The sequence below is a fragment of the Zingiber officinale genome, chromosome 6B (genome assembly GCF_018446385.1).
Source record: "Zingiber officinale cultivar Zhangliang chromosome 6B, Zo_v1.1, whole genome shotgun sequence".
Classification (NCBI taxonomy): Eukaryota; Viridiplantae; Streptophyta; class Magnoliopsida; order Zingiberales; family Zingiberaceae; genus Zingiber; species Zingiber officinale.
Window position 1 is genome coordinate 59,962,783 of NC_055996.1, and position 16,507 is coordinate 59,979,289.

Consider the following 16,507-nt stretch of genomic DNA (forward strand, 5'->3'; position numbering starts at 1 on the left):
AGATATAGGAAGATCTGTATGACTCATCATAGATCGTACCATATCTAATAGGGTACGATTCCTCCTTTTAGATACACCATTCCACTGTGGTGTTCCAAGAGGAGTGAGTTGGGATAGAATCCCATACTCAGCTAGATAGTCATCAAACTCATGGCTAAGGTATTCACCACCTCGATCTGATCGAAGTATTTTAATACTCTTGCCTAGCTAGTTTTGTACTTCATTCTTGAATTCTTTGAACTTTTCAAAGGATTGTGACTTATGTGTCATCAGATACACATAACCATATCTACTGAAGTCATCAGTAAATGTAATGAAGTACCTATAACCACCTCTGGCAGTGACATTGAAAGGGCCACATACATCACTATGTATAAGTCCTAACAAGTCAGTTGCTCTTTCGCTGTGTCCACTAAAGGGAGTCTTGGTCATCTTGCCCAGTAGGCATGACTCGCATGTCTCATATGATTCAAAATCAAATGAGTCTAGTAAACCATCTTTATGGAGCTGGGATAAGCGATTCTCATTTATATGACCTAAGCGACAATGCCAGAGATAGGTTCAGTTCATTTCATTTGACTTGAACCTTTTGGTACTTATGTTATAGATGGGGTTCTCTAAGTCTAGAATGTAGAGTCCGTTCATCAGAGGTGTACTACAATAGAATATATCGTTTAAATAGACAGAACAATATTTGTTCTTTATTATAAATGAAAAACCTTTCTTGTCTAAACAAGAAACTGAAATGATGTTCTTGGTAAGAGCAGACACATAACAACATTCATCTAATTCTAGTACAAGCCAGAGGGCAGAGATAGATAGTAAGTTCCTACAGCAACAGCAGCAACCTGTGCTCCATTGCCTACTCGTAGGTCCACCTCGCCCTTCGTCAATGCCCTGCTATTTCTCAGCACCTGTACACTAGTACAAATGTGAGAAGCACATCCGGTATCTAATACCCACGATGAAGAAATAGAGAGATTGACTTCTATAACATATATACCTGAAGTAGAAATCTCATTTCTCTTCTTCTAAAGATCTTCCAGGTATCCTTTGCAATTCCTCTTCCAGTGTCCGGTCTGACCGCAGTGGAAGTAGGTAGCATCCTTGGCAACCCCTCCTTTAGATTTCATTACCTTGCCTTTGCCCTTGGCTTAGGACTTTCCCTTACTTTTAGGCTTGCCCTTGCCTTTATGCTTTTGCACCATCAAAATGGAGTTGGGCTTTACCTTCTTAAGGTTGAGCTCAGTAGTTCGCAACATGCTTAGCAGCTCAGGCAGTGGCTTATCGATTTTGTTCATGTTGTAATTTATGACAAATTGACTGTAACTTTCTGGCAAGGATTGCAAGATCAAGTCAGTGGCCAGTTCTTGGCCAAGTGGGAATCCCAACCTCTGTAGGTTCTCTATGTACCCAATCATCTTGAGTACATATGGACCTACGGGAGTCCCATCTTGCATCTTGCACTGAAACAGTGCCTTAGAGATCTCGAATCTCTCGTGCCTTGCTTGTCCTTGATATAGTTGACGAAGATATTCAACCATATCATAAGCAGTCATCAACTCGTGTTGCTTCTGAAGCTCAGAGTTCATGGTTGCGAGCATGAGGCATGACACATCTAATGCATCATCTTGATGCTTCTTATAAGCATCTCGGTCGGCTCGCGTGGCAGTGGCAGGAGGTGCCTCCGGAATGGGTTGCTCTAGGATGTACAATTTTCTTTCTTGTGTGAGAACAATTCTCAGATTCCTGTACCCGTCCAGAAAATTAGCTCCATTGAGCTTGTCCTTGTCAAGGACAGAACGCAGGGAGAAAATGTTCGTGTTCGTCGACATGGCAATCTACAACATAAATAAAGCATAAAGTAAATATCATATTTCACTTATCATTTAATTAGACATTTAACTAAATGATGCTCCCACTGAATTATAGGGCTTTTGTAGAATCAAGTCATGGATATGGTCAAACCATACTACTAGATTCATACCAATTAGCTATAATTCTCACGGGACAAGATCCACATCATACTACTCCTTGAGTTAGCTTTGACTAAATCGCCCAAGACTTAGTATGATCGGTAGATAACTAATTACCAATTACATCTTTATGCAACTCTTGTTTATACTATCTTCTCAACCGTTGAAAATGCCTATAGTTTTACCCGATCCAATTGAGTTAACTAGTTATACTCAATCTAATTGAGTTTGTTCTCACCCAAGCTTTGATAGGCGGGACCAAGATTGTCCCTCCGCACCCTACCAAGATAATATGCGTTGCTCTGCTTTGGCAGATTCAACAACAACAAATGATCGAGGTAGTGATGGGTATCAAAACTTGGTAGGCATTTCGAGTTGACTTGATTAAGATCTAATCTAATCATGAATGTGTATCATATACGCATTAAGGCACTAATTACCCTATATTAGCATGCATCACATACACACAAGCAATGATATATATATATATATATATATATATATATATATATATATATATATATATATATATATATATACTGATTAATAAATTTGCGATGAGGTCATGGCCCTACTACGATCTTCTCAAGCCAATAAAAAGATCGGACGGTCAACCTAAGGTTAAGGGCTTCTTCAAGCGCCTCCTTTTGACCGCCATGTGTTGACAACACCCTCTTCGTAACTCCTTCTTGAGTGGACCTTCCACGCTTCATTTTGTACATTACAAATATGAAACTCGAGTTACATTCGAGTCTAAAATCTTTTACAACAGGAACATAATAAGGGAGGCACGACGCGCAGGTCGCATATCATATACAACACGCACAATACTAAAATGGCGCGCAAGCCATATTATGAATTACAACATAATTTTAACCAATCACATTGGGGGTTTTGGGTCATGACCATCACAATATCATACATAATTCTAAATTATGTATTTTACATAAATTTCTATAATTTTACTACTGTTTTATCAATTTTATGAGTCACAACTCCTCGGTGGTCCCGTTTAGCGATTTTTAAGCGCGATCGCAAGACAATGCCCCTTGCGGGGTTAGGGGTAGTGCCCCTTCTTGCAAAATGAATATCGCAAGTGTCCCAAACTGATCTAATAGTGCCTTAAGTCACTGTCCCAAAAAAAATAATTTTGTTTGGATGAGACCTTGCCGTTTCGGAAGGTTTTTCTCGGTATTTGAAGCTTACAAGTGTCCAAGCACTTGTTGCATCGCCTCTACAAGAAAAATACTCACAAAATCCATAAAAGTAGAAAAATTATAGAAACTTACAGATCTGAAACCTTTTCGTAATAACAAATACAAACATGCACAAGCTTTGCACGTGGCTCTGATACCACTGTTAGAACTTTCAAGCCGCAAAAATCTCTTTTTGCGATGCAGAAACCTCGAAGCTAGCCACAGATCCGTGCGAAGATAGATAAATAAAATATTCATGTACATGTTTGTCTACACTAGATCTACCTTAGATCTACATGAAAAGGAAGTATTACCCTTATAGCGATGCCCTTCGCTTATCCCGCTCGTCCAAATGGTTGCCGGATCTCGTAAAGTGTCAAGTGTACACTCCTCTACACGTATCCACATGGACAAAAGGTGAACCACTTAGAGTGTACTAGCACTCTTGAGAGGTCTCAGCAATGGAGGAGAAGGAGAGAAAGAAAGAGAGGAAGAAGAAGAAGACCTTGAATAAGCACACCCTCTCTCATTCATTCATTTGGCCGACCACTTATTAGAGCATTTTCTACCTCCATGTAATATCAAGAGTCATGGCACTTGGTCTTCCTCATGAGGTGGCACACAATGATGTAGCCTTGATGATGTGGAACATCATTATTGGCCGACTCATGCCAAGTCACAATGAGATGGCATTTAGTCAAGTCAAACTTGACCCTTCATCTTCCCTCTCAAGTCAAGTCAAACTTGACATCTTATCTCCCATGGTTGATCAAATCTACTCTTTGATTCAAATCAATTTAATTTAATGAATCTCTATTCATTGGTTTAAATTGACTCAATGAATCATAGTCTAAATTAGACTCATTCGACACATGAATCAAATTGAGTCCAACTCAATTAGTTTAATTTGAATTACTCTTAATCCAATTTGGTTCATCACATGAACCTTATCCTCTTGGTCCATCATATGAACCTAATCTCTATCTAACTGTCCTTTGTGTGTGACCCTATAGGTTCTTGTAACGTTGGCAATGCTCCTAAACCCATTTAGAAACATAAACAATGAGCGGTATCTAGCAACACATCATTACTACACAAGTTACAAGAATGTTGAGATCCAACATCACCATTGTGACTACTAATTGTGACTCTCACAATATGTGACAATGTCCTTCTATCCTTGACATCTAAATTGATCAATTGAGGCATAGACCGTGTCATCCTCTAATCAATCTATGTCTTGAACTCCAAGTAGACTCACTCTAATCAAATGAGCTCAATATCTCATATTGACTTATTTGGACATGACCATGCACTTAGTGGTCTCACTCTATCAAGAATCATGATATCACTCCCGTCATATAGGAGGGATAGATCTCTTCTACATCACTCACATCCCTCCCCATAATTTGTTACATACCCAGTAGTCGCCTTTATAGTCCACCCATTTACGAGTGACGTTTGATGAAGCCAAAATATGCAACTCCTTATGTAGGGAACCATGGTGACTTCAGGTCCAAGGACTGATAGTAATACTAATAGTCACATGAGAAAGTATATGACACTCATATAACGATCCATGATACTTTCTCATAGCGGGTCATTCAGTATACATTCTCTAATGCATATTCATATGTCAACTTGATATCTAATATCCATGACTTGTGAGATCAAGTCATCGAGTTGACGTACATGCTAGTCTCATCGCATTAACATTATTCTTGAATGTTAATACTTGACTAGGAATGATTAAGAGTAGTGTTCTCTATATCATCTCATTATTAATTCAACCAATCTATTGATATAGATAAGAACCTACTGTTAGAACTTTCGATCCACAAAAACCGCTTTTTGCGTTACGGAAACCCCGAAGTTCTTAGCCACTGGATTCGTTCGAAGATAAAATTTTTCATGTACTTAGTTTTTCTACTCTGGATCTACTTTAGATCTACATGTTGAGTATACCTTTGAAGCGAAGCCCTTCGCAAATCTCGCTCGTCCAAGGTTCTTCGAATCTCAAGTGGACACACCTCTAGAAGTATCCACATGAACAAGAGATGAAGAGAACAACTAAGAGTGTGCTAGCACCCTTAGAGGTCACGGAAAAGATGGGGGGAAGAGAAGAGAGGAAGAGAGAAGGAAGAAGAAGCAATTCAATTGCCTTGAATTAGCAGACAAATGCTAATTCATCTCTTTAAGTGGCCGACCACAAAAGGAATACCAAGAGTCATGACTCTTGGTTTTCCTCATGAGGTGGCACTCACTTGAGCTAGCCTTGATGATGTGGAACACCTTCATTGGTCGGCCCCATGCCATGTCACAAATGAGGTGACATATGGTCAAGTCAAACTTGACCCTTCATCTTCCCTCTCAAGTCAAGTCAAACTTGACCTCTTCTCTCCCATTGTTGATCAAATCTAACCATTTGATTCAAATCAATTTAATTTAATGAATCTATATTCATTGAATTAAATTGACTCAATGAATCCAAGTCTAAATTAGACTCATTTGACACATGAATCAAATTGAGTCCAACTCAATTAGTTTAATTTGGATTACTCTTAATCCAATTTGGTTTATCACATGAACCTAATCCTCTTGGTCCATCATATGAACCTTATCTCCATCTAATTGCTCTTTGTGTGTGACCCTATAGGTTCTTGTAATGTTGGCAATGCCCTAAACCCATTTTAGAAGCATAAGTAATGAGCTGTATCTAGCAACACATCATTACTACACAAGTTACAAGAATGTTGAGATCCAACATCACCTTTGTGACTACTAATTGTGACTCTCACAATATATGACAATGTCCTTCTATCCTTGACATCTAGATTGATCAATTGAGGCATAGACCGTGTCATCATCTAATCAATTTATATCTTGAACTCCAAGTACACTCACTCTAATCAAATGAGCTCAATATCTCATATTGACTCACTTGGGCATGGTCATGCACTTAGTGGTCTCACTCTATCAAAAATCATGATGTCACTCCCGTCATATGGGAGGGATAGATCCCATCTACATCACTCACATCCCTCCACATAATTTGTTACATACCCAGTAATCGCCTTTATAGTCCACCCAGTTACGGGTGACGTTTGACGAAGCTAAAGTATGCAACTCCTTATGTAGGGAACCATGGTGACTTCAGGTCCAAGGACTGATAGTAATACTAATAGTCACATGAGAAAGTATATGATACTCATATAACGATCCTTGATACTTTCTCATAGCGGGTCATTCAGTATACATTCTCCAATGCATACCCATGTGTCAACTTGATATCTAATATCCATGACTTGTGAGATCAAGTCATCGAGTTGACCTACATGCTAGTCTCAACGCATTAACATTGTCCTTGAATGTTAATACTTGACTAGGAATGATTAAGAGTAGTATTCTCTATATCATCTCACTGTCGATTCAACCAATCGATTGATATAGATAAGAACCTTCTACTCAAGGACGCTATTAGACTTAGTTATTTGGCACCAATACAAGTAAGTATAATAAACATAAATAAAATACCTTTATAAACATATAGGAATATGATACATCAAGTCCATATAACAATCATCACATGATTGACTCTACGGCTCTAACTAACAATCTCCCACTAGCACTAGTGCCAATCAGTGTAGGCTCTAAGGCCCAATGACCTAGTGTGACCATCATGCTTTCTCTGTGCCAAAGGCTTGGTCAAGGGATCAGCGATGTTATCCTCTGTGGGTACTCTGCAAATCTTCACATCTCCTCTATTGATAATCTCTCGAATGAGATGGAAGCACCGTAGTATGTGTTTCGTCCGCTGGTGTGAGTGAGGTTCCTTAGCCTGTGCAATTGCTCCATTGTTGTCACAATAGAGCTCTATAGGATCAGCTATACTAGGAACCACCCAAAGCTCAGTAATGAACTTGCGGATCCAAACTGTCTCCTATGCTTCTTCTAATGCAGCAATATACTCGGCCTCTGTTGTAGAATCAGCAACTGTGTCCTGCTTCGAACTCTTCCAGCTCACAGCACCACCATTTAAGCAAAACACGAACCCTGACTATGATCTATAATCATACTAGTCAGTTTGGAAGCTGGCATCACTGTAACCCTTTACAGCTAGCTCGTCATCGCCTCCGTATATCAAGAAATATTCTTTAGTCCTTCTCAAGTACTTAAGAATATTCTTGACTGCTATCTAGTGACATTCACCTGGATCTGACTGTATCTGCTCATCATGCTCAAAGCATACGAAACATCAGGACGAGTACATAGCATGGCGTACATGATAAATCCTATGACTGAAGCATAAGGGATCTTATCCATGCGGTCTCTCTCCTCTCTAGATGAGGGACTTTGAGTCTTCGAAAGACTCATACCATGTGACATCGGCAGAAATCCTTTCTTGGAATTCTGCATGGCAAACCGTAGTAATACCTTGTCAATATACTGACTTAGGCCAAACAATCTCTTAGATCTATCTCTATAGATCTTTATGCCTAGAATACAGGCTGCTTCACCTAAGTCCTTCATTGAGAAACAAATCCCTAGCCAAGTCTTTACAGACTGTAGCAAAGGGATGTCGTTCCCAATGAGTAGTATGTCATCCACAGACAACACAAGGAAGACAACTGTGTTCCCTACAACCTTCTTATAGACACAGGGTTCATCTTCATTCTTGATGAAACCAAACTGTTTGATTGCATCATTGAATCGAAGATTCCAGCTCCGAGAAGGTTGCTTTAGTCCATAAATGGACTTATGCAGCTTGCATACTCTGTCAGTATGCTGTGGATCTACAAAACCCTTAGGTTGTGTCATGTATACATCCTCAAGCAAGTTCCCATTCAAAAAGGCGGTTTTGACATCCATCTACCAGATCTCATAATTGTGGTATGCTGCAATAGTAAGCATGATCCGAATGGACTTAAACATCGCTACTGGAGAAAAGGTTTCATCATAGTCAATACCATGAATTTACTTGAAACCTTTAGCTACCAGACGGCCCTTATATATAAGTCCATCCATGTCAGTCTTTCTTTTAAAGACCCACTTACACCCAATGGGTTTGACCCCTTCAGGTGGATCAACCAAAGTCCATACTTGGTTGGTGTACATGGATTCCATCTCAGATCTCATGGCCTCTAGCCATTTCTCAGAATCTGGGCTCATCACAGCTTCCTGATAAAAGGTAGGCTCATTCTCAATGAGCATAACGTCATCATGGTTAGACAAGAGAAATGAGTATCTCTCAGGCTGATGACGTACCCTATCAGACCTGCGAAGAGGTAGGTCTACTTGGACTGGTTGTTGTTCCTCAACTCCTTATGGAACAATCTCATCATTCACAACACTTTGTGGCTCCAGTTCAACTTCCATCAAGGCTTCAGTGCCATGGTCTATATCCTGAACTTCTTCAAGATTGAACGTACTCCCACTAGTTTTTCTAGAAACAAAATCCCTTTCTAGAAATACCCCAGTCTTAGCCATAATTACTTTGTGTTGACTGGGAATGTAGAAGTAATACCCCTTCGTTTCCTTGGGATAGCCTATAAAATAGTACTTATCAGATTTGGGTCCCAGTTTGTCCGAGACTTGTCGTCGAACGTAAGCCTCACAACCCCAAATCCTCATAAAAGACATCTGGGCATCTCTCCCAGTCCATATCCTATATGGTGTCTTTATCACAGCCTTGGATGGAACACGATTAAGTATGAAGGCAGCTGTGTCTAGAGCATGGCCCCAAAGAGATATAGGAAGATCTGTGTGATTCATCATAGATCACACCATATCTAATAGGGTACAATTTCTCCTTTCAGATACACCATTCCACTGTGGTGTTCCAGGAGGAGTGAGTTGGGATAGAATCCCACACTCAGCTAGATAGTCACAAAACTCATGGCTAAGATATTCACCACCTCGATCTGATCGAAGTATCTTAATACTTTTGCCAAGCTGATTTTGTACTTCATTCTTGAATGCTTTGAACTTTTCAAAGGATTCAGACTTATGTGTCATCAAATACACATAACCATATCTATTGAAGTCATCAGTAAATGTAATGAAGTACCTATAACCACCTCTGGAAGCGATATTGAAAGGGCCACATACATCACTATATATAAATCCTATCAAGTCAGTCGCTCTCTCGCTGTGTCCACTAAAGGGAGTCTTGGTCATCTTGCCCAGTAGGCATGACTCGAATATCTCATATGATTCAAAATCAAATGAGTCCATCAAACCATCTTTATGGAGCTGGGATAAGCGTTTGTCATTTATATGACCTAAGCGACATTACCAGAGATAGGTTTAGTTCATTTCATTTGACTTAAACCTTTTGGTACTTATGTTATAGATGAGGTTCTCTAAGTCTAGAATATAGAGTCCGTTCATCAGAGGTGCACTACAATAGAACATATCGTTTAAATAGACGGAACAACATTTGTTCTTTATTATAAACGAAAAACCTTTCTTATCTAAACAAGAAACTGAAATGATGTTCTTGGTAAGAGCAGGCACATAACAACATTCATCTAATTCTAGTACAAGCCCAAAGGGCAGAGATAGATAGTAAGTTCCTACAGCAACAGCAGTAACCCGTGCTCCATTGCCTACTCGTAGGTCTACCTCGCCTTTCGTCAATGCCCTGCTATTTCTCAGCGCTTGTACATTAGTACAAATGTGAGAAGCACATCCGGTATCTAATACCCACGATGAAGAAATAGAGAAATTGACTTCTATAACATGTATACCTGAAGTAGAAATCTCATTTCTCTTCTTCTTAAGATCTTCCAGGTATCCTTTGCAGTTCCTCTTCCAGTGCCTTGCTTGTCCTTGATATAGTTGACGACGATGTTCAACCATGTCATAAGCAGTCATCAACTCTTGTTGCTTATGAAGCTCAGAGTTCATGGTTGTGAGCATGAGGCATGACACATCTAATGCGTCATCTTGATGCTTCTTATAAGCATCTCGGTCAGCTCGTGTGGCAGTGGCAGGAGGTGCCTCGGGGATGGGCTGCTCCAGGACGTACAATTTTCTTTCTTGAGTGAGAACGATTCTCAGATTCCTGTACCAGTCCAGGAAGTTAGCTCCATTAAGCTTGTCCTTGTCAAGGATAGAACGCAGGGAGAAGGTGTTCGTGTTTGTCTACATGGCAATCTACAATAGAAATAATGCAGAAATAAATATCATATCCCAACTAGCATTTAATTAGGCCTTTAATTAAATGATGCTCCCACTGAATTATAGAACTTTTGTATAATCAAGTCATGGATGTGGTTAAACCACACTAGATTCTAACCAACTAGCTATAATTCTTGCGGGACAAGATCCACATCATACTACGCTTTGAGTTAGCTTTGGCTAAATCACCCAAGACTTAGTATGATCGGTAGATAACTCATTATCAAGTACATCTCTATGCAACTCTTGTTTATAGGATCAAGATCCTCACTTATATTAAAACTTGAGTTAGCTTTGGCTAAATCGCCCAAGATTTAGTATAAATGTGATTTTTATTCTATCGTCCAACCGTTGGAAAAATGCCTATAGTTATACCCGATCAAATTGAGTTAACTAGTTATACTCAATCTAATTGAGTTTGTACTCACCAAGCCTTGATAGGGGGGACCAAGATTGTCCCTCCGCACCCTACCAAGATAATATGTGTTGCTCTACTTTGGCAGATTCAACATCAACAAATGATCGAGGTAGTGATGGGTATCAAGACTTGGTAGGCATTTCGAGTTGACTCGATTAAGATCTAATCTAATCGTGGATTCACATCTTATACGCGTCAAGGCACTAATTATCCTACACTAGCATGCATCACATACACACAAGCAATGTATAATTAAATTTTTGATTAGGTCATGGCCCTACTACGATCTTCTCAAGCCAATGAGAAGATCGGGCGGTCAACCTAGGGTCAACAACTTCTTCAAGCTCTTCTCTTTGACCGCCATGTGTTGCTCGCACCCTCCTCGTCGTTCCTTCTCGAGTGGACCTTCCACCGCTCCATTTTTGTACATTACAAATATGAAACTCGAGTTACATTCAATGCTAAAACTATTTTACAACAGGAATATAAAAGGAGAGGTACAACGCGCAGGTCGCATATAACAAATACAACATGGACAACACACAAAAATGGCACGCAGACCATATTAAGAATTACAACACACTTTGTCCAATCAAATTGGGTTTTTGGGCCATGACCATCACAAAATCATACATAATTTTAAATTATGTATTTTACATAAATTTCTGTAATTTTACTACTATTTTTACAATTTTATGAGTTAGAATTTCCCGGCGGTCCCGTTTAGACATTTTCGGGTGCGATCGCGGGACAATGCCCCTTGCGGGGTTAGGGGCAGCGTCCCTTCTCATGAAATGAGTATCACGAGTGTCCTACTACGATCTAACAATGCCTTAAACCGCTGTCCCAAAATAATTTGGACGGGAACTTGCCGTTTCGGAAATTTTTTTCTCGGTAGTCGAAGCCTACAACTATCCTAGCACTCGTTGCTTCGTCTCTACGAGAAAAATACTCATAAAAATCATAAAAATAGTAAATTTATAGAAACTTACAGATCTGTAATTTTTCATAAAAATTAAAATAAAAATAAGTACATGTTTCGCACGTGACTCTAATACCACTGTTAGAACTTTCAAGCCGCAAAAACTGCTTTTTGCGTTGCGGAAACCCCGAAGTTCTTAGCCACTGAATCCGTGCGAAGATAAAATTTTTCATGTACTTAGTTTTTCTACTCTAGATCTACTTTAGATCTACATGTTAAGGAGTATACCTTTGAAGCGAAGCCCTTCGCAGATCCTGCTCGTCCAAGGTTCTTCGGATCTCAAGTGTGTTCAAGTGGACACACCTCTAGAAGTATCCACACGAACAAGAGATGGAGAGAACAACTAAGAGTGTGATAGCACCCTTAGAGGTCATAGCAAGGATGAGGGGAAGAGAAGAGAGGAAGAGAGAAGGAAGAAGAAGCAATTCAATTGCCTTGAATTAGCACACAAATGCTAATTCATCTCTTTAAGTGGCCAGCCACAAAAGGAATACCAAGAGTCATGGCTCTTAGTTTTCCTCATGAGGTGGCACTCACTTGAGCTAGCCTTGATGATGTGGAGCACCATCATTGGTCGGCCCCATGCCATGTCACAAATGAGGTGGCATATGGTTAAGTCAAACTTGACCCTTCATCTTCCCTCTCAAGTCAAGTCAAACTTGACCTCTTCTCTCCCATGGTTAATCAAATCTAACCATTTGATTCAGATCAATTTAATTTAATGAATCTATATTCATTGAATTAAATTGACTCAATGAATCCAAGTCTAAATTAGACTCATTTGACACATGAATCAAATTGAGTCCAACTCAATTAGTTTAATTTGGATTACTCTTAATCCAATTTGGTTCATCACATAAACCTAATCCTCTTTGTCCATCATATGAGCCTTATCTCCATCTAATTGGTCTTTGTGTGTGACCCTATAGGTTCTTGTAACGTTGGCAATGCCCCTAAACCCATTTTAGAAGCATAAGTAATGAGCGGTATCTAGCAACACATCATTACTACCCAAGTTACAAGAATGTTGAGATCCAAGATCACCTTTGTGACTACTAATTGTGAATCTCACAATATATGACACTGTCCTTCTATCTTTGACATCTAGATTGATCAATTGAGGCATAGACCGTGTCATCCTCTAATTAATCTATATCTTGAACTCCAAGTAGACTCACTCTAATCAAATGAGCTCAATATCTCATATTGACTTATTTGGGCATGGTCATGCACTTAGTGGTCTCACTCTATGAAAAATCATGATGTCACTCCCGTCATATGGGAGGGATAGATCCCATCTACATCACTCACATCCCTCCGCATAATTTGTTACATACCCAGTAATCGCCTTTATAGTCCACCCAGTTACGGGTGACGTTTGACGAAGCCAAAGTATGTAACTCCTTATGTAGGGAACCATGGTGACTTCAGGTCCAAGGATTGATAGTCATACTAATAGTCACATGAGAAAGTATATGACACTCATATAACGATCCATGATACTTTCTCATGGCGGATCATTCAGTATACATTCTCCAATGCATACCCATGTGTCAACTTGATATCTCTATATCCATGACTTGTGAGATCAAGTCATTGAGTTGACCTACATGCTAGTCTCAACGCATTAACATTGTCCCTGAATGTTAACACTTGACTAGGAATGATTAAGAGTAGTGTTCTCTATATCATCTCACTATCGATTCAACCAATCGATTGATATAGATAAGAACCTTCTACTCAAGGACGCTATTATACTTAGTTATTTGACACCAATACAAGTAAGTATAATAACTATAAAGAAAATGCCTTTATAAATATATAGGAATATGATACATCAAGTCCATACAACAATCATCACATGATTGGCTCTAGGGCTCTAACTAACACCTACTACTCGAGGACGCTATTATACTTTGTTATTTGGCACCAATACAAGTAAGTATAATAACCATAAAGAAATACCTTTATAAATAAATAAATATATATATATATATATATATATATAGGAATATGATACATCGAGTCCATACAACAATCATTACATGATCGACTTTAGGGCTCTCACTAACAAAAACAACAATAATTTTTTAACGTTGTCTTTGCAGCTCCATCTTTCTCAACGCGTCGATTTATCACAGGTTTTCACCATTGTCTTTGTGCGCCCAATCTTTCTCAACGCGTCAATTTACTATGATTTTTTTTTATCTTTGACAACAAATTTTAACTGTTAACTTTTCTTAAAATAACAATAATTTTTCACCGTTATCTTTGTACACCGAATCTTTCTTAACGCATCAATTTATCACACTTTTTTGGATCTTTGACAAGCTCATATATATATATACAAGTCTTGTAGAAAGTGTTGTAGCGATATACATCATACAACAACATAAAAAATACATATATAATCCACTCCTAATATAGTGTTGTAATAGTAAGGAATACACAAATGTAATGCAATTAAGAGACGAAAAAATGGTAAATTGAAAAACATCTGGAAGTAGGCTAAGAAGCTTACACCATGTGTTGAACAATTTCAAACTAATAATTAATGGTAAATTTAGTAATCCAAGGACTGAGATTGTTCATTGTGACTTTTGTGTGCCCAAGTTCTTCAAGGATACAATCTCATCTTTTCAGATAAAGAACAGCTAGTGAATCACTCTGAGAGTAAATTAAAATCAAATCACAAATAGACAATAAGAAATTGTGATACATAAATAAAATTGTGTTAAAAATTTTGACATTTTAGATTGTAATGTTTTAAAAAACTGAAGATGTAACTAGGAGAAACTAACATTAATTGCAAATGCAAGCCCCAAATTTTTAGTTCAGTTCTTCAATTCATTTAACTTAAAATGATAAGACTACTATATTGGTTCAAAAGAAGAACTTTTGGATATAGGAATATACATAAGATCATCTAATAACATAATACATGATATGAGATATCATAACTACTACACGTCTCTCGAGCATTGATCTATTCCCAATCTGTTTCATTTAAAAAGTAAAACAAAACTGATTAAGACCATGATGAAGAGGCAGACAAAATGTTGGTGCAATGACAAGTAAAGAGCAACTGAAGAAGAAATGTTTGACAAAGCAGGTCAAACAATCGTGTCATACACTTGGAAATGGATAATCAAAGCTAACATCTCACTGGAGTCAGGTTTTCCATGGAGCAGAATGATACAGTATAAAATTAGGATTATTAAAACTAGAAATTTTAAATTAAAATTTTTAGGAGTTTTAAATTTGTAGTCAAATAAAAAGGAGGGAGATAAATTTTTTCTAAGATAATTTATTTTAGGGGTTGATCATCCATTTACCAAGTAAATAGGATAGGTTATTTTTTGGAAAGTTACTTTTTTGTTCTAAAGGACTCCCAAACACTCATGTAAAATATTATTCAATTTTAATACAAATCTTGTAAGTATTGCTCTCTATACAAGATAGTTATCCTTAGATGCTATAACAATTTGGTATCAAAGTTTTGTGTGAATTTTGTTGGATTTTGGTTTACATCAACTGTACCATAATATCCATGCCAGAGAATAGATTTTTTATTGATCAGGAAAAAGATGATTGTTTTTATTGAAATAATAGATTATTTTATATACATGTTGATTCGATTAGGAACGTTTTCAAATGACATTATGATCACGGGGATTCCCTTAGCTTGGAGGATTTCTGTCATAGTATTAAGCTTTTTTAGGGTTCAACATTTAGAATCACAAGAAAAGGTTTGTTCTCACCTTGATTCTTTGGAGCAACTCATATCCTGTCATTTCTGGTATCCAGTAAAAAGAATGTGTAAGATGTCTATGTTTGTGAGGTATCCCCGAACATCGCTACTGGAGTAACCCCAATCATGAATGTCTACAATACTGGTGAATTTCTCTTGGCCATTCGGCATGCTACGAGTATGCTAAGTGTCAGATTATCTGGTGGAAAACTTCAGAATCTTGGCATATGTCGAGACTTTCTACTCAAATTTCATAAGAATTTTGGGTTTTGAATGATAAACACAAGGTTACTCACCAGGCACAGGATTTATCGAGCATATAAGCAATGAAACTTGAAAGTTTAAGAAAACCATGATGTAAGATCATTTCAGATCAAGAAAAACAAATAAATTTCCCTTGTTATATGTGACAACTTACGCTTCAACTCATCCGTTTGTCTCCCAGCTGGGACATGATTAGCTACCAGATAAATAATTATAGGGTTCCCTTGTTTAACAAATCCCCGTTTATATACTTCCTTATGGGAAAGCTTGTTAGGGATATCGGACTCAGAGATGAATCCATGAGGCATCAGTGCCTTCCTTTCAAAGATATTGTTAGACCCCGTAGTTGTTTTGATGTGATCAACCAAGTTGGTTAGGTCCTGCTTTGTGTTTGATCCCTGTGTCTGAGTGTGCAGAAGCTTAGGAGCACAGGAAGTCGAGCGGAAGACGCGGCTAGCGAGAAGGACGGCACGGGAAGGGAGCCGACGGGCTCGGTGCGTCCGAAGGACGAGAGAGCTGCGGAAGAGTACACCGGTGGATGAGAAGAACGTGCGCGGCGTTCGAGGGACGTTAAGCCGGGTCAGAAGACTACTCGAGGAGAAGGTCGGAAACTGGGTTCGAGTGAGCCCTATTTCGGTTGGCCAGAATCATCCAAAAGGACGGAACTTCGAAATTTGAAGCAAAAAAGAAAACGAGCTAGAAAGGCAGCTCAAGGCGCCTTCATAAGGCGCCTTCACC